General features: G+C 39.3%; 1 pseudogene; it reads right to left on the minus strand.

The window, feature by feature from the left end:
* Nucleotides 1–16,183: 16,183 nt before the first annotated feature.
* On the minus strand, nucleotides 16,184–17,848 carry LOC112309241 (annexin A2 pseudogene; annotated as a pseudogene).
* Nucleotides 17,849–21,158: the final 3,310 nt, after the last annotated feature.

The following is a 21,158-nucleotide window of genomic DNA, read 5'->3' on the forward strand; positions in this document are numbered from 1 at the left end:
ATCTAAGCCCTAACAAATGTCTTTTGACACCTGTAAACTTTGTAACTAAAAGATGTGCAGACTTTCCAGTTGCAGGTGGAGGGAGAGTTCTCGGTCTGTCCAGAAGGAATCCAGCCATGCAATATGAAAAATAGAGACATTTATTGAAGAAGATACAAAATATAGGAAACATTGTACATAGGACAATGACACCTCAGTCTCCTTCAAAGTAGGCACCTTGGGACCTCACACAGTCCTCCCAGCGTCTCTTCCACTGTTCAAAACATTGCAAAATCCTTTGTTGGAATTGCCATCAGCTGCCCTGTCACTGTATTTTCCTAAATCTCATTGATGGTCTGAAATCTCTTCCCTTTCAAAGGTGATTTTAGTTTTGGGAAAAGCCAGAAGTTGCAGGGCACCAAATCTGGGCTGTAGTGGGGCTGAGTCACCTGGGTGATGTGATGTTTTGCCAAAAACTCTGCACGAGATGTGATACATGAGCAGGCATGTTTGTTGTGATGAAGCTGCCAATCACCAGTTGTCCATAGCTGTAGCCGTTTTCATTGTATTGCATCTCTCAACCAATGAAGAACATTGAGGTAGTATCCTAATTAATTGTTTGGCCTGGAGGGGCATACTCATGACAGACAACATCTGCCCAATAAAAAAATACAGGTCTTGATCTGGCTGCAACTTTGCCGTGCCTTCTTTGGGAATGGAGAACCAGGCAACTTCCATTTGGATTACTGGGCCTTCCTTTCCAGATCATAGCTGTAGACCCACAATTCATCTCTGGTTATGACCTTCTTTAGGAAATCTGGGTCATTGGTAGTGGTTTGAATGAAGTCATTAGCAACTGCAGCACGATGTTCCTTCTGTTCCAGTAGCAGGAGCCACAGAATGAACTTTGCCACCATATGTTTCATGCCAAGATCCTGTGTCAAAATCTTGGACACAGTAGTTTTGGGAAACCTCAGATCAGCTTCTAATTCTTGCACTGTCAGTCACTGATCTTTGTTGATTGCAGCTCATACACATTCAACATTCTCTGGAATTCTGTTTGTTGCAGGCCTTCCAGAACATGGATCATTTTCAACAGATTCTCAACCATCTTTGAAGTGTTTGTGCCACACTTTTATTTGCACTACACTTATTACATTGTCCCTGAAAGCCTTCTGAATCACCTGAATAGTGTCTGCAGAGGAATGCTCAAGCTTAATGCAAAATTTGATACAGATTCATTGCTCTACTCTCTCAGTCACTTTGAATGCAACGATCACACAGTACACATATTGAGCACCGTCTACCACCTAGTGGTCAGTATACTAGTCAGTATACTAGTCAGTACCTCACTGACTAGTATAGTGAAGTCATCATTGTTCACGCATGCACATTCCAGTCTGCTCTCCTTGGCTACCAGATTACATTGATGTGGTGCAAACAGTTCTTGTTATATTAACAATGGCTGAACTGTTTCTAGACAGACCTCATGTACCACACTCTCCTCCCATTTCCATGGCAGGAAAGAACTTCCTTGCACCCTCATATACACACATTTCTTATGACTGGTGCTTCCAAATGGCAGACAAACATCCTTCCTTCAGTCTCCACGCAGACTGCCTATTAGTTGCAAGGGAAAAACAGTAATATGGTGGTGAAATCAGACAACTCCTTGATGGAGTGGAGTGACCAAAATCAACACCATCAGTGAGGGGCAGAGGGGCATCATGTACCTCTAGAGGCAACACGGTCACAGCATCACCCATTTAACATTGAATTTCCTTATGTAATCATGATGAAAATCAAATAAACGCAAAATGAAGACTGCCTGTTCTAACTTTTAAAGGTGGGGGAAATCATATTCTGTCGATGTGATACAAGACAAAGGAAGGCTATGCCATCTTTTCAGGTTAAAGGAGGCAAGAGAAAGCTGAAAACCAGACAGACGACCTGGCCCTACCCTGGGTCCCATCCTGGAGGGAAAAATAAAGGACATTATTACTGGGTCAATTGTCAACATCGAAATACACACAGTAAATTAAATAGAAGTATCTAATCAAAGCTAAATTCATGAGTACTTTGGTTCTGTAAGAGAATATTCCAATTTCCAGAAAATGTGCACTGAAGTATTCCAGGGTAAAGAGCCACAGTGTAGGCATGTATGCTTCAGAAAAAGAATCTGTACATATTAACAAGGGAATCTCAGCAAAATGTGCGATTCTCATTCTCACAAATTTTCTGTTAATCTGGAATTACTTACAAATAAAACAATTTTAAAACAACAGCACTTCAACGTTACCTATAAGATGGTGGCATCAGTAGTAGAACCTGGGTTTAAATCTCTCTGCCTCTTAGCTGTGTCATCTCGAGCTATTTTACTCTGAAAGACTTGATTTCCTCATCATTCAAATGAATATCTTAACAATAGCTCTGTCATGGGCTTGTTACATAGCTTAAAATTACAAATTAGAACTTGGAAAATATTTAGAACAGGCCGTGGTACACAGCCTGCATCATACACCTGTTGATAAATAATTACTACGGTTCAGAAATTAAAAACAAAATGAACACACAAAACAAATCTAAAAATTCCCTTTTGGGACCCACTGACTGACTAAATTAATACGTCAATGTTTTCATAGAGTAGTGTGAGTGGTGTGTTAATTGTTGGGTGAACAATCAGACAAGCATGGGTCATGGAGTTGGGATAAAAGTGTGGGGCAGCTTAAGCTCCTTGTGTGATGTTGCTTTCGTAAAAGCAGTGAAATGTATTACAAATCAAATACCAAGTTCAAATAAACACAGAAAAAATAAGTACTCATTACTCTTCTAAACACAACTCTGAATATTATATTGAGATTCCAAGTAATAAAGGAGAGAAATATAAGATCCTAGATGACCAGCCTTGTTTTAAGGTACAAAGTAATTAAAAAATTAGAAAGATGATGCACAGCCATGACTTCTTTCAAATTGTATAGGTGAGAGTCTTTTTGTTTTATTTTATTTTTTATTTTAGAGAGAGGGGAAGGGAGGGAGAAAGAGAGGAAGAGAAACATCGATGTGAATGACACACATTGATGGTTGCCTTCCCTACACTCCCCAACCAGGGACCAAACCTACAACTCAAGCATGTGCCCTGACAGGGAATTAAACTGGTGATTTAAGTTTGCTGGATAGCAACCAAATGAGCCACACCAGCTGGAGCCAAAGGAGAAAGTCTTTTACCAAAAACCCAATGAAGGGAACATAAAATTCTCCATTTTTGGCTTCTATTATAATTTCTCCTGGAAGAGAGCAGAGTTGGGGCACCTAAGAGACGTTTTTGCAAAGCTGCTGAAGACTCTCACCAGGAAAGCCCTCATATTGGCAGGGCCTGAGCCAGCCCTGTCCCCTACCATTTCAGGGCTGCAGGGCCCCCAGGAAGCTCCTGGTTTGTCGTGGCTCTTCCAGGAAAATAACCACCTATAGCATCCCTAGGCTACATACATGGGTGGCAATGCTACCAACCCAGTAAGTCAAGATGACTGCAGCATGGAGGTGGTGATGAATAGTCATTTGGGTTACCCCAGACACGTGCACCTCATCAACACGTGCTAACGTTTGTCCTGATCAAAACGGCTCTCCTACCAGCTGTGCATCTAGAACACACTGTGTTGGCCTCTCATAGTTCACAGAATTGCTATTATTCTTTGAGTTGATGCCGTAGCCTAGCCCGGGGTGACATGTTATAAGAAATAGTCTCACTGTTCTGTGGTAGCAGTGGTGGATTTCTACATTATAATTTTAAACAAGAAGTTCATTTAGATAACAGGGCACTCCACTTAGCATAATGCTCTCCAGTTCCATCCACGCCGTTGCAAAGGGTATAAGCTCCTTCTTTCTCTCTGCTGCGTAGAATTCCAGTGTGTAAATGTACCATAATTTTTTGATCCACTCATTTGCTGATGGGCACTTAGGTTGCTTCCAGTACTTGGCTACTGTAAATTGTGCTGCTATGAACATTGGGGTGCATAGGTTCTTTTGGATTGGTGTTTCAGGGTTCTTAGGGTATAATCCCAGCAGCAGAATTGCTGGGTCAAAGGGCAGTTCCATTTTTAGTTTTCTGAGGAAATTCCATACTCTTTTCCACAGTGGCCCCACCAGTCTGCATGCCCACCAACAGTGCACTAGGGTTCCCTTTTCTCCGCATCCTCTCCAACATTTGTTTGTGGATTTGTTGATGTTGGCTACTCTGACTGGTGTGAGATGGTACCTCATTGTGGTTTTAATTTGCATCTCTCTGATGGCTAGTGACGCTGAGCATCTTTTCATATGTCTCTGGGCCCTCTGTATGTCTTCCCTGGAGAAATGTCTGTTCAAGTCCTTTGCCCATTTTTTAATTAGGTTGTTTGTCTTGCTGGAGTGGAGTCGTGTGAGTTCTTTATATATTTTGGAGATCAGGCCAGGTGGTGAGGGACAAATACCATATGATCTCACCTTTAACTGAAACATAATCAACAAAAGAAAAAAGCAAACAAAATATAACCAAAGACATTGAAATTAAGAACAATGTAACAATAGCCAGAGGGGAGTAGGGAGGGGATAGTGGGGAGAGGGGTCTACAGGAGCTACTATAAAGGACACAAGGACAAAATCAAGGGGGAGGGTAGAGGTGGGGGAAGAATGTGGGATTGGCTGGGGATTGGCTGGGGTGGGGTGGAGGGATGGGCAGACAATTGTAACTGAATAAAAATAAAAAAAAATAAAAAGAAATAGATAACAGTGCACTTGACTTGAAAGGAAAGGTATTTAGGATTCATTTCCTTTAGAAAAATTTATTCTGACTTAAAAACAGATTGCCTGCATGTAATGGTTATGTACAAAAAATTAAAATGATAAAACTGCCCTTGGTTTTACAATAATAAATGAAATATATTGAAATTCTCCAATCAAATAAAATGTGCAATGGATTTTGTTGTTATTGTTCATCTCACAATGAGAGCAAAATAATTTAATGACATATAAAAATAAAAGTCAAATAGTTCACCACTAATAGGTCTTTTTACAGAAACCATCTTTTCTCCATTTCTTTTTGATGGCAGTTGAATATACCAACGACCAATTTAGTAAACAATAATACTAGTACAATAGAACTGGTGACATATGCCAGTTACTTCATGTACAACAAAGGAAAAGGAGAAGAGGAAATGACAGAGTGGAGAAAACTATATACAAGGCCAGATGTGTAATCAAACTGTAGTTTTCTAACAGAGAATGGGTTTTGTCTGTCAGTTGTGGAGTGAAGTAGCACAAATGTATTCTCATCCTTCATTTCCAACTGTGCAGGTGCACATATTTGGTTGATTATCTGCCAATCGTATTGGAATTTGATCTGCCTCAGCGAGAAACCCTGTCATTCACGTGAGGTTTTTATTCACTTGGGAGTGCTGGATTTCTTTTAATCTTCAATAGAACAACCTGCCCACCCTCCTTCAAATGAATCTGCTCATTGTCCCTTGGGTTTTGTGTCAGCCATGGCGAGTGCTGGAGACCCTCTTAGTTGCTGAGTCACAAAGCAGGTACCAGGTCTGCACCCAGCACACAAGCTGGAAAGAAGGGCAGAAGGAGGCAGCAGTGGAGGGGAAGGGAGAATGCAGTGAGGCTTTTGGGAAGTATTCTGGGGTACACGACTGTCCCTTTAATAAACCCCCCCTGAGAAATTTTTCTCAGGTCTCAGACCTAGAAGAGCTATGCTTTCCTAACAGCTACTTTAGTTGTTGGACGGCTTCCACACCCCTCCTCTTCTCCCTGAGGGACCTTACACAGTTCTATCAACTTAATCCAAGCTGCAGTCATCCCTCTCCTAGGCAAATGCCCCCATACTGGCCTCCCTGCTTCCACACAGGCCCATTTACAATGCAATTACCACACAGCAGCCAGGACAACCTTTTAGAAACATAAATCACATTCGGATACCCGCCTGCTCAGTGCCCTCCGGTCCCCTTTGCCCTTTCACTGGAACCTCGGTTTTGAAAGCCCTTCATAATCAATGCTGACCCCTGACCTCAGCTCAGACCATGTTCACCCTCCCCTCCCACCTTCCAACCACAGGAGTCTCTTTCTCTTCTCAAATCAGCCATTCATTCCTTTGCACCAGCTGCCTCCTCCCCTGATGCTCCCCAGGGATGGTCAAGATCAGGCTTTTTATTGTTACCCAGAGCCAAGCAGCCTTAACCTCCCAAGCCAGTGTCACTCTCACCTTCCAGCACATTCACTTCTCTTAATCCTCTCAGGACCCTTACTGCTAGCTGATACACTTCTTGCCTTTTCACTCTATCTACTTCCACCTAAAATGTGATCCCTTGAGAGAAGAAACCCCTTCTGTCTTGCCCTGTGTTTTGTTCTCATAGCCAAATAGTGCCTCGAATACAATATAGGCCAAGTATTTATTGAATGAGTCTTAACAGCATAGTAGACTTGGGAACCATGAGTGTTTTCTCATAGCTACGATCCTTGGTACTTTCAGAGTCAAAGGCAAGTCTCACTTCTACTTGCAACAGATCTTGTAAAATGCATTCCAGGGAAACAAATTTTGTCATCTTTTTCTCCTTATTTTCCTCTTGCACTGATTTGCTCAACTTAAAAAGTAGTTATAAAGGTCTAAATGCTCTACTAAGCTTTTTTCAATGCTTAATAAAATGTGGTGATAAATAAGTCATATGGGTGGACTTTGCTAAATATTACATGATAAAGTTCTATGGGTAACAAGAGGAACTGGTGCCCTGTGTCTTTCACCAACCACGAAGAGCAAAACCTGATGCTTTCCCTGAGTCCATGCTGGGGAGGCAAGAGGAAAAAGCAAATCCACTCCCGGAGGCCAGTGTAAATCCTCATATCATGGCCAAAGTCACTTCCTGGGTGTCAGGGGAGCAGACACCAGGCTAAGCCAGCCCCAGGACCAGCCAAGGTGAACAAGGTAAGAAGAAAGTATGGGAGGACTGGCTCAGCTACATCAGATGGGACATTTTTTGCTAAATTATAAATCAAGCTAAGCATCTCTATTGTTTATAGTATGTCTTTTTTTTTTAATTGTGGTTAAAAAAGACACGACATAAAATTTACCATCTTAACTATTTTTTAATGTTTTGATTAATACTATTATATATATTCATGTTGTTGTGTAATAGATCTCCAGAACTTTTCATCTTCCCATCCTGAAATTAAACAACTTCTCATTTACCCTCCTCCCAGCCCCTGGCAACCACAATTCTACTTGCTGTTCCTAGTCGTTTGACCCCTTTAGATCATGCAATATTTATCTTTCTGTGTCTGACTTATTTCACTTTGTATGATGTCCTCATGGTTCATCCACACTGTAGCATGTGACAGGATGTCCTTCCTTTATAAGGCTGAATAATAACCCATGGCAAGTAGCTTTTTGTTTATCCATTCACCTGGTGATGGACAGCTGAGTTACTTCCATCTTTTGGCTATTGTTGGATGGGACACTTCTGCATCTATGTGCACCACGCTCTGGTCTAAGGGACATCTGACCAGGCCCAGGTAGTAGTCAGCATCTGCCTCTCCCACAAGCTTTGGGGGCAGGGGGAAATATACAACCACACAGGCTGCCATTCATGGTCCCCACCATGAGCTGAACCCAAACACCACCTAACAAGTTTCCAGTCAGCTCTCTCACTCATTTTCCATGAGGCTGCCTCAGGCCTTCTCTGTGTTTCTCACACCTCCCAGTGTACATTACCACTCTGCTCGGATTTATCAGACAGTCTCTATATATGTGCTGCATCTCAGTGAATGGCATCCACCCACTTGGTGAAGTCAGATATCAATAAGCATTCTATTCTTATAGGCACCGTATCCTACCAGTGACAAAGAGTAACAGAATTTTGCCTCTAATATGACAGAATCTATTCACTTTATATTTTTCCCATGACTATTCCCTTAATGCCAGTTATCAACTGCCACTGTTTGCCAGGAAAATGCAAGGGCCTCCTAACTGATACCCTCTATGCACCCTGCCCTTTCCCACCCATTCACAAGGGCATTGGGTACCCTTCCTCTAATTCCATTGTGATTATGCTGCCTTTCAGGGGTACCCTAATGCTCTCCTCAGTGTAGCATACACAGTCGTCCTTGACCAGAGCCTCATCACCTGCCTCCCATTCTACCCACACTCGTGTCAGCCATGCACGAAGCCCCTCTTCACACATCAGCCATTTCATACCTAACTTTGCTCACAGTGTTTCTCCCACCTGGCATACAACCACCATGTTTCTTCACTAACCTAATTCTTCTTCATCATTCAGGGATCACTTCACACCTCTGTCCAATCTTAAGCCCACGCTCTTTCCTTCTGTGCATCCTCTGCAATACCGGAGCGCCTCTTGCAAATTCTTCTTTCAGTTTTTGAAAGAATCATTTCTTTCCCCAGGCTCCCACAGCACATCTTGGGTTCTTTGAACAGGTTCTTGGCGCATAAGGTCATATTCTCCATCTGCTCACTGCCTTCTTCTCTATGCTAAGTAGACATTTCATGGTGTAATAGCACATAGGAACTTCTCAAAAGTCCTAGTGTTAAGCTTGTATAACATATAAACAAATGCACTTAGAGGAATGTTTAAATTGTGAATTACAGCTACAAAAGAAACTGTAAACAATTTAAAGTAAGGAAGAATTGCCCCACTGTGTGCCTCTCTTTTACATAAGTATTCATATATGAGGGCTAAGTCACAGAACAATAAAGAATGGCAGTTCAGTTCTCCGGGAGGCACCCAAGACGCTAAGGTCACAAACAGACATCCGTTCTGCATCCTGTTTTCAGTAGTTTATGAAAAATTAGCCTTTCTGTCTGAGGCTTTCTTTATGTAAGCTCAAATTTCATTTTGGAAGTTTGGAACAAGCTCTCTTCAATTAAAGTAAATCACTTTTCCCCATTATAAAAAACTTTAAATGTTTCTGAACAAAGTTTGTTGAACTACAGAACTGGTTGATCAAAAACGAACGAGAGCTGTCAAATAATATTAATAATAAAAATTTTGGTTAAGTGGGCTGGGGCTTTTAAAGGAAAAATGTTCCTTGGGGAAACATACCCTTATTGAATTTGCAGTTTTAGGAAATGGGAACTTGCATAATCCTAGGCTTAAGCAGGAATAACAGAATAGAAACATGGTCGTTCACATTTCTTAATGTTTTCCTAGAAAGACATCTTTTCAATTTATGAAACTAACTGTAATCTTCTTTTCTTTCTTGTAGATCTAACTTTATATTTTCACGTGAACTCTCTCATATTGATTCCTTGAATAAGATAACATCATTAATACAGTGCCATAGTTGAAATTTGGAAGTGTTTTTAGTTCTCTTGAGAAAGCCTCTATCTTCATATTCACATTTAAATTTAAAGAAACATCCAAACAAAGCAATTGGAAACTAAGGAACTATAAACTAAATAAAGTAATTTTCACTGGAAAATAAGGAAGAAATAAAAATAAACTAAAAAGAATAGATAAAAAGAACTAGTAGTGATGCCAGCAGAAAGTAGTGAATTAGAAAACAAACAAAAGTAGAATTAATAAGTAAAATCAAGATTTTTGTTTTTAGAAGTCCAACAAGAAATACAAATCTCTGGCAACTGTGTGCAGTGGGAAAAGAGCATGAATCTGTAACGTTACAAATGAAAGGAGATATAATGATGGTGTAGAGGAAAGACTGCTTTGCACAATTCTATGTTAACGTATTTAAAACCGGTGAATAGGACAGTTCTTGGAAATTTTAAATCATCAGAGCAAAATTAGGAAGTGACAGAAACCTGAGTGGGAAATAATCCCTATGGGAAAAATATTGAAAAACTTTCACAGAACTAACTCCCAAATAAGACACTAGATTCCTATGGATTTTAAAGAAAGTTCTATCAAGGTCTTGAGAAAGGTATAAACAATCCTTACATGAGCTAAACTATTACAGAATATAGAAAAAGACTGCATAATTTTGATACCAAAACAAGAAAAAAACCCAAATATAGAATTAGTCCAAAATATATGCAAAGATTGTAAACAGGATATTAAATTAAATATGTAAAAATGTAAATTAGATAAAATATAAATTAAATATGTAGACATGTAAATTAAAAGAATAATACACCTCAGTGCATTCAAAGAATAATGAGTAAGTTTAGTCCAAGTAAGTAAAGCCAGTATAATACTAGTGAATCTGTTAGTGTAAATCATTACAATATAAATTGAAGTAAATAAATCCATATGACCATTTATATAAATATCAAAAAGATATTTAATAAAATTTCACATCCACTCCTAACATACAAAAGCTCTTTGTATATTGAAATAGAAAGATGTTTCCATAATCTGAAAACAAATGCAAACAGCATAATAATGCTATCTCCACAAAGGTCTAAGACAGGAGAAGAATGACTTTTCTAACCAGTGCAATAAAACAATAAAGAGAAATTGGTTTTTTAAATCACTTTAAATAAAAAAAGCTTAAGTAAAGGGGAATTTATTCTCAAAATTAGGGAAACCAAAGAGTGGAAAACATAGGAGGACACCACAATAGACTAGAAGTAGGACCTAAAAAAACATTCAGAATACAAGGCACCCAGCTAATGTCTTTAAGTCTCTGTCTCTGTCTCTCTGAAAGCAGCACGATCCCAAATCCATTCATTCTGTCTTCTCAGGAAATCTACAAACTCATTTTCTCCACCATGCTTCTGAATGTCATCCTCAGACCCCAGGGCTCTATGACCTGCCAGCCTTTATCTTTTAAAATATTGCCATGACCCATTTTCTCTCTTCCCTCTCTCCTGGGCACCAATTAAATGCATGTCAGATCTTTCCAGTTGGTCATATTTGTCTCTTATACTCTGGAGGGATGTTTAAATTTGGAATTATAATCATATTTTTGTCTCATTGTGCTTCATTTTTCATTCTTCTATTCAGGTTGCTAATTCTCTTTTTAGCTGTATCTTACCTGGTATATTAAAATCTTAATTTTAGTTATTTTATTTTTCAATTCTGTAATTTCAAGGTGGTTTTATTGTGAATCTAAAATATAGTTACTTTTTATAGGGTTCCGGCCAAAATGGAGGAGTAGGTAGAAACCCTTCACGTCTTCACACAACCAAAAGGAGGATAACAACCAATCTAAAATCAATAAACAACCAGAAGTGCCGGAAAGTCAAACTGCATGGAATTCTGACAACCAAGGAATTAAAGAAAAAATCAATCAGAACAACTGGACCGGTAAGGTGGCAGACCACTGACTGTGGGAGCCTGCTGGCTGAGAAAAATTGTGGTGAGGTGGCAGACCGAGTGCACAGGGTTGGCTGCTGTGGCAAGGCCGCTGGCTACATGGGTGGGGCTGACTTAAGGGGAACAGGGAACAAGGCGGTTGCCACAGTGGGAGAAACTCCCAGTCTCACACAAGGATCCTTTGGAAAGTGATCTAGGGAGGAGCAGGAGAGCTGCATTGTTCCCTCTCTGGCCCCTCCCCCACAGGCAGCACCACACCTCAGCAAAGCGGGCTGCCTTGACCTGGTGAATACCTAAGCTCCCTCCCCCCCCCCCCCCCCCCCCCCGCTCACTTACAACTTATTGGGGCTGTGGAGACAGAAATATGGCCCAAATGAAAGAACAAAGCATAACCTCAGAAAGACAACTAAGCAATAAGGACATAGCCAACCTATCTGGTGGAGAATTTAAAGCCCTGGTAATCAAAATGCTCACAGACCTGATTGAGCTTGGTCGAAAAATGAAAAAACAAATGAAAGATACCCCAAATAAAATTAAAAAAAATATTCAGAGAACCAACAGTGACAGGAAGGAAACCAGGACTCAAAACAACGATTTGGAACAAAAAGAAAGAATAAACATCCAACTGGAACAGAATGAAGAAACAAGAATTCCAAAAAATGAAGACAGATTTTTCATTTGGGACACCTCTGGGACAACTTGAAACATTCCAATATCCAAATCATAGGGGCGCCAGAAGGAGAAGAACAACAGCAAGAAATCAAAAACTTATTTGAACAAATAATGAAGGAAAACTTCCCCAATCTGGTGAAAGGAATAGACTTCCATGAAGTCCAGGAAGCCCAGAGAGTCCCAAAGAAGTTGGACCCAAAGAAGAACACACCAAGACACATCATCATTAAGTTACCCAAGATTAAAGATAAAGAGAAAATCCTAAAAGAAGCAAGAGGGAAGGAGAGAGTTACCTATAAAGGAGTGCTCGTAAGGCTATCAGCTGATTTCTCAAAAGAAACCTTGAAGGCAAGAAGGGGCTGGAAAGAAGTATTCCAAGTCATGAAAGGCAAGGACCTACATCCAAGATTCCTCTATCCAGCAAAGCTATCATTTAGAATGGAAGGGCAGATAAAGTGCTCTCCAGATAAGGTCAAGTGAAAGGAGTTCATCATCACCAAGCCCTTATTATATGAAATGTTAAAGGGACTTACCTAAGAAAAAGAAGATAAAAAATATGAACAATAAAATGACAACAAACTCACAGCTATCAACAAATGAACCTAAAAGAAAAACAATGAAAACAAAAACTAAGCAAATAACTAAAACAAAATCAGACAAATCAACATCACATGGAGGGATTTCAGTGGGGATGGGGAGGGGAGGAATAGGGGGAAATGGTACAGGGAAGAAGCAGCATAATTAGTAAGCATAAAATAAATGGGGAGAGATAAAAATGGTATAGGAAACAGAGAACTCAAAGAACTTATATGTACAACCAACCCATGGACATGAACTAAGGGGGGAGAATGCTGGAGGGTTTGGGAGGCAGTGCACGGGGGGGAATAAAACTGGGAAAACTGTAGTAACATAATCAATAAAAAAATACTTCAAAAAATAAAATATAGTTATTTTTCTAGTTCCTTATTGAAAGTATTTCATGAGGGTTTCAATTATGGTTATCTAATTCAACCTGTGTTTATTAGTTGTGCTTCTTCCATAATGAGTACTTTTTCCTCATCAACTACTTCGTTACCCTGAAATGCAGTTCAAAAGGAAAAAACAGGAAAAATGTTTGATTATTTTCAGAGTAATAGTCGATGCCCAGCAATCTCCAGTGATAATCAGTAAATATTCATTTACATTTACCCATATGTTTTTATCTATTCTATTGTTCTTTATCCCTTCCTGCCTTTCTAGATTTCCATCTGGGACTATTTTCCTTATGCTTAACACACTCCTTTTTTAAAAAATATAACATTGACTTATGGTATATAGTTTCATGAATCTTAATGCATGTACAAATTTGTGTAACCACCACCACCATTGTGATACAGATGTTAAAAACTCCATTTAATGTTCCTTCTAATATAAGTCTACTAGTTACTTATGTGATATATACTCTCAGTTTTTGTTTTTCTGGGAATATCTTTATTTAGCCTTCATTTTGGAAGAATATTTTCATCAGGTATAGAATTCTAGGCTGGCTGTTATTTCCCTTCAGTCTTTTAAAGGTGTTATTCCATCATTTGGTTTCCATAATTTTTACTGAGAACTTAGCTTTCGGTCTTATTGCTGCCTCTTTGAAAGTGATGTATTGTCTTTCTCTATTTGCTTTTATAATTTTCTCTTTGTCTTTGATTTTTAGCAATTTCATTATGATGTGCCTATGTGTAGTTTTTGTTGCCTTTATCCTACTTAGCATTCTTAGTAATTTTTGATTCTGTGACTCAAAATTTTTTATCCTTTTTGGAAAATTCTCTTTTATTATCTCTTCAAATATTGCTTCTGTCACATTCTTTCTTCCCTGCTTGACCTCCAATTACATGTTAGAATGTTTCGTGTGATAAGACGATGTCTCATTTATCTCTTACACTGTTTTCTTTATTTTTTTATTCTTTTTCTTTTTGTATTCCAGCCAAGTAGTTTTCTATTGCCCTGTCTCCAGCTCACTAGTCCTCCCTTCAGCTGTGTTCAACCTGCTGTTAAACCCTATTTATTGAGTTCTAATTTTGATTACTATATTTTTCAGATCTAGGATTTCTATTTGACTTTTATTAAAAAAAACATAGATTCCAGTTCTCTAGTAAACATATTCTTTTTTAATATCTTGATTACATCAATTACTCTTATTTTAAAATCTCTGTGTGACAACTGCAATGTTCTGGGACATCACGAGTATATTTCTATTGTGCTTTTTTTCTATTGGCCTTCTTTCTCGGATACTAAGAATCTGGGTTGAAAGAGTGTAGAGGCTCTGGCTGAAGATAATTTCCTCCAGAGAGGATTCACATTACGGGCTGGCAGACAGCTAGAGTAGGGACAGTTTCTCACAACCCAATCAGGGACTAAGATGACTCAAGACTGAGCTGTAGTAAGGCATGATCTACCCTAACGTACCTCTTCTTACGGGTCCCAACTAAAAGCCCAGGACATTTAAGCGCTGCCGTCTAGTCAGTTCCTGATTCCACAACATGAAACTGCCCAAAATTACACTGTGCTTTCCAGCTGGTTTTCTTAGCTTCTTAGTCTTTCATGTTACATGACTAAGAATTACCAAGGGCTTCAAAGAGAAAACATCAAATGTCAGCCTAGCTTCTCTGAACCTCCCTTTTTTTGTCTGGAACCTTGGTTTCTTGAATTCTGGCTGATTTGGAAACCCCACACTCCAAGTTTTATAGCCTCAGACCTATGAGACTGCTGACAGCTGTGCTACTTCTCTGCCTCCTGGTGGCTACCCTCTCCCAAGTTTCTCAGCATCTTTCTCAATGCTAAGAATTACCAGATTCCAAAAGGAGAAAAGCAGCTTTCAGACTGTCAGGCTCACTTCAGTGAGATCCCCTTCTCTCTGGTATCTTGATGCTTCAACTCTAGGCTGTGTCAACGGCTCTCAGAAAACTTCAAATGCATCAATTTTAATTGCATCCATCTTTTTCAGTTCTTTTTAATGGAAGCAGCAGTTTTCTGGAAATGGTAGTTGCCTCTTTGTTTCTTTTTACAACTGCATAGTATTTCACTTTGCAGATATACTATAATTTAACCAATTCTCTAGTAAGAAACATTTGGATTGTTTCTAGCTTTTGCTGCAAAAAAACAAGACCACAGTAAATAGCCTTCTGCATTTGTCTTTATATATTTGCTGTTGAATATTTGAGATAGGATCCTAGAAACATGACTACTTGATTAAAGAGTGCACATGTAATTTTGCTAGATATTGCCCATTTCACTTCATAGAAATTCTGCCATGTTCTGTCCCCACCTGCAGTGTATAAAAGTGCCTGTTTTCACACAGGGCCTTGCCAAAATTTGCACTCAACTTTGGGGGATTTTTTTTTTCAATCTGTTATGTAGAGAGCCAGTATCTCAGTAGTTCCAACATGTATTTCTTTTATTGTGACTGAAAGCTATCAGCATAGCTTTTCTGTGAACTTTGTATTCATAACTTTGCTTATTTTTAAAATCAGGTTGTAGATCTTTTTCTTCTCAATTTTCAGGAAATCTTTATTGCATTAAGTATATTAATACTTTCTGATATACTCGTAAGTTGCAAAAGTTTTCCCAACTTGTAATTATCTTCTGACTTTTCTTATGAAATATCCACTCTTGGGTTATAAAAATAAGATTCACCCATGTTTTCTTCTAGTAGTTGTATGTTTTTCTGTTTTTGTTTTATTTTCGTTTAGTTCTCTAATACATTGTGAGGAAAAAAAAGGGGGATTTTCTTTTTCTTTATAGCTATCCATTTGGCTCAACATCATTTAGTTAATGTTCCCCTCTGATTTCAATGCCTTTGTTGTCATATGCTAAATTTTCCTTAGTTATATTTCTGGGGACCTATTCTGATCTGCGGGTTTATAAGCCTTTTCCTGAGCCAGTAAGTCAGTGCTTTAATTTAGAGGAGTTTAAATGTTTTGCTATATTCTTTATGTTTTCTAAAGTAAAAATTGAGCTAATTCATCTATTTACAACACAATACACAAGAAGCAAAGTGTCTCATATCATAGATTTCACTTCCAACTCCTTGGAATGTTCATTTCTTTGGCTAAAAGGAGAAGCTAGAGAGGAAATCCAGGCAATGCTTAGGCAACTGATATAAGGTTGGGGCAGGAGCAATGCTAACATCTTCCTCACAGAGATGGGCACAGGGGCCTAATGGTCACAAGCTGATTTTCTAGAACCGTTAGCCGGAAGCACAGACTTACCAATTCTGGACACTCAAGCCACCTCGGGCCTCACTCATCCACACCACACAGGTATAGCAGAGCTTTCTGGTAGTCACCCTTGGTGTCTTGCTGGATGTAGTAATACAAGGACTTGCCACACTTCTTAAATTCAGACCTGATTTTCAGCATGTCCACTTCACTGCAGGAGATCCTGATCCTGATCCAGACCTTGTCGAGTGTCCCATTGCCCTTCATGGAGTCATACAGTTGGTCAGCAAAATACAGGGGCTTGTTCTGGATATACTGGACCAGGTTCAGGAAAGCACTTTCCAGGTCTCTGTTGACTTCCTTCTCAATGCTCTGCAACATGTCATAAGGGCTGTATGTAGCTCTTGCACCTTCCACATACTTTCTGGCCATGACACACACTCCACTTGGCCATCACGCTGATCCACTTTGGAACGTCAGTTCCTTACCTCTTCACTCCAGCACCATAAAGGTCACGGGCATCTTGGTCAATCATTTCATAATCAATGGCAGAGCCATCTTCTGCTCTTCTACCCTTTGCGAGGGCAACCACCAGCCTGCAGAAGTCACCAGATGTGTTGGAAAAAACGTCCTTCTCCAGATCAGTTTTGTACGTTGTCTTGTAGACTCTGTTAATTTCTCGAAGCTCCTGGTTGGTCCTTGAGCAGATGATCTCAATGAGAGAGTCCTCATCAGTCCCCAGCTCCTTCATGAAGTCCTTCAGCTCAGAAGCATCCTACTGAGCGGGTGTTCTCAATAGGCTCAAATCACCCTCTCCAGGTGGCCAGACAAGGCTGACTTCAGTGCTGATGCAAGTTCCTTTCTGGCCCTTTTCTGGTAAGCACAGACAATATCCTGCCTCTGTTCATTGCTGTGGCTGGTCAAAATGTTGGCAATTTGCCTAATGGCATTTCCAGTGTTCAAGGCATCCCAGTCAGCATCAAAGATGGTGTAGGCTTTGACTGACCCATTCTCATTTGGGGGTGTAGATTGATCGCCCTCCAAGCTGAGTTTGCACAGAATTCATCAACAGCAGACATCTTGAAAGAAGGTGGGCCAGGTGCTGAAAGCTATGAGTGTCCCCTGATGCCGAGCTTTACTATATTCTAAGAGGATTAACCATGTATTAAATATTCTTTCCAAATATTTCCTGGCTATTCTCAGTTTTTTTATTCTTTCATATAAACTTTATAATTCACTTGTCTAATTCTGGGGAGATTTTTGAGAAAATTTTTATTAAGATTGTATTAAATTTATATTCATTTGGGGAGAAATAGCATTTTTGTAATGATGAGTTTTCCTACTCAAGAATGTCATTTTTTTCAATTTGTTCAAAGTTATTTTTATATTTTTCAGGAGTGTTTTACAGTTTTTCTTTTATTTTGCATATTTCTCATTAGTTCTATGTCTAGGTACTTAAATTTGTCACTGTATACAGAGTCTTCCATTATACCTTCAAACTGCTTACAGTTTATGTATATGAAGACAATAATTTTAGTATGATAATTTTATGTCCTGCTACTTTATTATCTTATGATTTGTAGCACTTTTGCATTGCATATTTTGGTTTTTCCAGAACACAATTACATTATCAACAAAGTTTGCCTCTTCCTTTCCAGTTCTTACAAGTCTAATAGTTTTCTCTTGTTTAATTGCCTTAGCAAACACTCCAATGCGATGTAAGATAATTGCAGAGGTAACAGGCATCCTTGTCTTGTTCCTGAATTCAGGGGAATGACTCCCTCAAGCATTTGACATTTGGTGATCAAATAAGATATAAGCTTTTGGACAGATAAACACACACACACATTGGATTAGGCTAAAAAATATTTCCATGCTAACTTCTAATTGTACACTACATATTTGTACTTGAAAAACTACTTGTAGAAATAGAGGGCTAGGATGACATATCTTGCTACAGAGAGGTCTTGTGTTGCTTATACCACAGTCATGGGGACACTATTAAGAATCCAGACTAACCCTATTCTGATGTTAAGGCTTTAGATTTCCTAGGCCTTTCACATGTCCTGAAGAGAGGCTATGCCGTTCACATGAGGGCTCATTTAGTTCTAGTCCAATTTTTCTTTTAGGGGGCATTTCTTCAGGGTTTCAATCCCAAATCGCAGTGTGCCCCAGGCACCCAACCTTGGCAGGCTCTGGACCGTAGCTTTTTCTCCCTAGCCTCAAGAGGTTTTTAAAAGTACAGCTCAATATTTCAGTTCTCCTTTCAAGGTCTGCTACTGTTCCCCAGGACAAGAGTAGCTCCAAATATTAGGTTCATTCTCTTGATTTTTGTCTTCACCCAGACTTTGACCAGCAATTTCTCACAGCCTTATTAATTCTTTGATGATTTTAAAACTAAATTTTATATTGTATTCAGCATTGTTTTACCTTTATTTTTATCAAGAGGGTTGGTCTGAATCACCTGGCCCTCTGTTACCAAAAACAGCATTCTTATTTGATAAAACATGTTAAAAACAAATTTAAAAATCAATAAAGAGAAAAAACAAAGGAAGCAGACTTTTTGAAGTCACATTTTTTATTTTGTGAAAGATTTCCAGATGTCTGAACTATCATTTAGAAACAGGCACTTCTCCATGAATAGCTAACAGCATAAACTTCTTATGACTAAAAAAAATAAAAATAATAAAGCTTCTTTCCATAGCATGCTCCCAAAGTAGGATAATTTTATAGTCACACCATGATATTTTACACAATTTATATTTTACCTAAGATTTTGTAGGATTATCTTTATGGCACAGAAAATATTTTTCTCTCCTAGGAAAATGTTAAGCTATTCCTTGATTCTTATCTGTTGCCTAAGCAATTCTTCCAGAGGGGTCACTCGCTTCACACACACAAGCAAAAACATACAGAAATAACAACAAGCAAAAGAACAAACAACAACAAAAAAAGCAATTACAAAAGAAATTTTAAAAGCATAAGGCACTATACACTTTTATGGGACTCTTTTGCCAAGTTTTGCAATTTAATTTTTTTCACTCACATTAAGGTCACTCAAAACGTGCCTCATAGGTTTAATAATGGTACTTAGGAATTTCAACCAATGACTTTTTTTACAGTTTAAAAATCAACTACCCAGAAGATTGTGATTCCCATGGGCAGGCAACTGGCTAATATATTTGGAACAAAATCTGAGATGTAATGGGAATTGGCAGTGCTGAAACAGCACCTGAAGGTGGCAACTGTAAAGAACTTCAGGAGTTATGCAAAGGTGGGCCCATTTCACGTGGGGCCCAGAAGTGCTGTATTTGGTTGTTAATGTTCAAACACAATACCCATTATTAGCGATCTGTTTCAGCAACATAACATAATAAGGTGATACAGACAGGCCTTCCTTTCTACTGCAAACGCATAGAAAAGTTTGATGTAATAGTTTTTTTAAATCAGTATTTCATAATCCAGATGAAAAAGAAAGAATGGGAGATTACCGTGGGCCAGGAAGAAAGAGAGAAATCAAAACTAGAGCAGTAAGAGGGAGCTGAGGCAGCACTGGGGTTTGGTGGCCCACTAAAGATGGGGCCCCGGATTTCCAGTCAAGATGGAGGCATAGGTAAACACACCTCGCCTCCTCACACAACTACAGAAAAAATTACAACTAGACTACAAAACTATTATCACCCAGAAATGTCAGAAAATTGAGCTGTATGGAAGTCCGACAACCAAGAATTTAAAGAAGCCACATTCATGCAGATGGGTAGGAGGGGTGGAGACATGGAGGAATGGAGAGGTGTGGAGAGGTGCAGAGATATGGAGATTTGGAGTGGCATGGAGAGGCATGGAGGCACACAGAGACGTGGAAGAGGTAGTCCCACATCCACGTGTGGTGCATAAAAATCAGGAGAGATACCTTGGAAGTGAGGGATCCCAGCCCCACACCGGACCACTCAGCCCAGCATTCCAGCACCAAGAAGTTAAGTCCCCATAACTTCTGGCTGTAAAAACCAGTGGGGGTTGGGGTGGCGGAAGAATTTTCAGGACACATGCAAGACTCCTCTTAAAGGGTCCACAACAGACTTAAGACTTATGCAGACCCAATCCCTCTGGGATTCAACACCAGGGCAACAGCTGGAAGGGCACCAGTGGCAGATGCAGAGAAAGTGAAGTGACTGGCATTAGAGTGTTGCTAGGAGACAGCTTCCTCCTGAGCAAAACTTCAGAGGCCCAGCAGCAGCATTGTCCTCTTTCTGAGCCATCCCCCACAGAGCCACAGAGCAGTGGCACAGGTTGTCCTGCCTCGGCGATTACCTACCATACAACTTACAGGTGCAATTTTCTACAGTAGGCCATGTTACTAAGAGAGGGAGTCAAAGCAGCTCTACCTAGTACACAGAAACAAACACAGGACAGCTGCCAAAATGAGGAGATCAAGAAACATGGCCCAAATGAAAGAAACAGAAAAAAACTCCAGAAAAAGAACTAAATGAAATGGAGATAAGCCACCTATCAGATGCAAAGTTCAAAACACTGGTTATCAGGATGCTCCAGGAACTCAATAGGTACTTCAACAGCATAAAAAGGACCCAGGTAGAAAAGAAGTTAATAAAGAAAAACTAAAGTGAAATAAAGAACAATCTACAAGGAACCAACAGTGGAAGGGATGAAACCAAAAATCAAATCAACGATTTGGAACATAAGGAAGAAAAAAACATTCAATCAGAACAGCAAGAAGAAAAAAGAATTGTAAAAAAAGCAAGGATAGGCTAAGGAGCCTCTGGGAGATCTTCAAATGTACCAATATCTGAATCATTGGGGTGCCAGAAGGAGAAGAGAAACAGCAAGAAATTGAAAATTTATTTTTAAAAAAATGAAGAAAGAAAACTTCCCTAGTTTGATGAAGGAAATAAACATACAAGTCCAGGAAACACAGAGAGTCCCAAACAAGATGTGACCCAAAGAGGACCACATCAAAACACATCATAATTAAAATGCCAAAGGTTAAAAATAAAGGGAGAATCTTAAAAGCAGCAAGAGAAAAGCAGAGAGTTACCTACAA

The sequence above is a fragment of the Desmodus rotundus genome, chromosome 3 (assembly GCF_022682495.2).
Source record: "Desmodus rotundus isolate HL8 chromosome 3, HLdesRot8A.1, whole genome shotgun sequence".
Classification (NCBI taxonomy): Eukaryota; Metazoa; Chordata; class Mammalia; order Chiroptera; family Phyllostomidae; genus Desmodus; species Desmodus rotundus.